Source organism: Palaemon carinicauda, chromosome 16 (genome assembly GCF_036898095.1).
Source record: "Palaemon carinicauda isolate YSFRI2023 chromosome 16, ASM3689809v2, whole genome shotgun sequence".
NCBI classification, from domain to species: domain Eukaryota; kingdom Metazoa; phylum Arthropoda; class Malacostraca; order Decapoda; family Palaemonidae; genus Palaemon; species Palaemon carinicauda.
In genome coordinates, this window is record NC_090740.1 from 138,248,817 (window position 1) to 138,249,386 (window position 570).

Below are 570 nucleotides of genomic sequence, written 5' to 3' on the forward strand. Positions count from 1 at the left end.
TACTATCCAAGCTACAACCCTAATTGGAAAAGCAAGATGCTATACGCCCAGGGGCTCCAATAGGGAAAAAATAGCCCAGTGAGGAAAGGAAATAAGGAAATAAATCACTGATGAGAACAAATTAACAATAAATCATTCTAAAAAAATAATGTCAAAAGAGATGTCATATATAAACTATTAACAACGTCAAAAACAAATATGTCATATATAAACTATAAAAAGACTCATGTCCGCCTGGTCAACAAAAAAGCATTTGCCCCAACTTTGAACTTTTGAAGTTCTACTGATTCAACAACCCGATTAGGACTTTTGATTGTATAATAATATATACGATATTTTGCACTATGATTTCGGAGTGTTGTAGGTTAAGGTGTATGTCTGTGGGAGTACCGGTAAGTTTATTTAGGTTTAGTTAGGTCTGTTTCCATAAAGTTGGAGATTTTTGACAAAGTACGGTAATATTAGATCTTTGAAATAATGGTAAGTTATATAAAGCTCTTGGTTTGTATTCTTTATGGGTATTTTCTGTTTGGTGTTAGATTTAGTGTGTATTATTTATTGATCTTACTT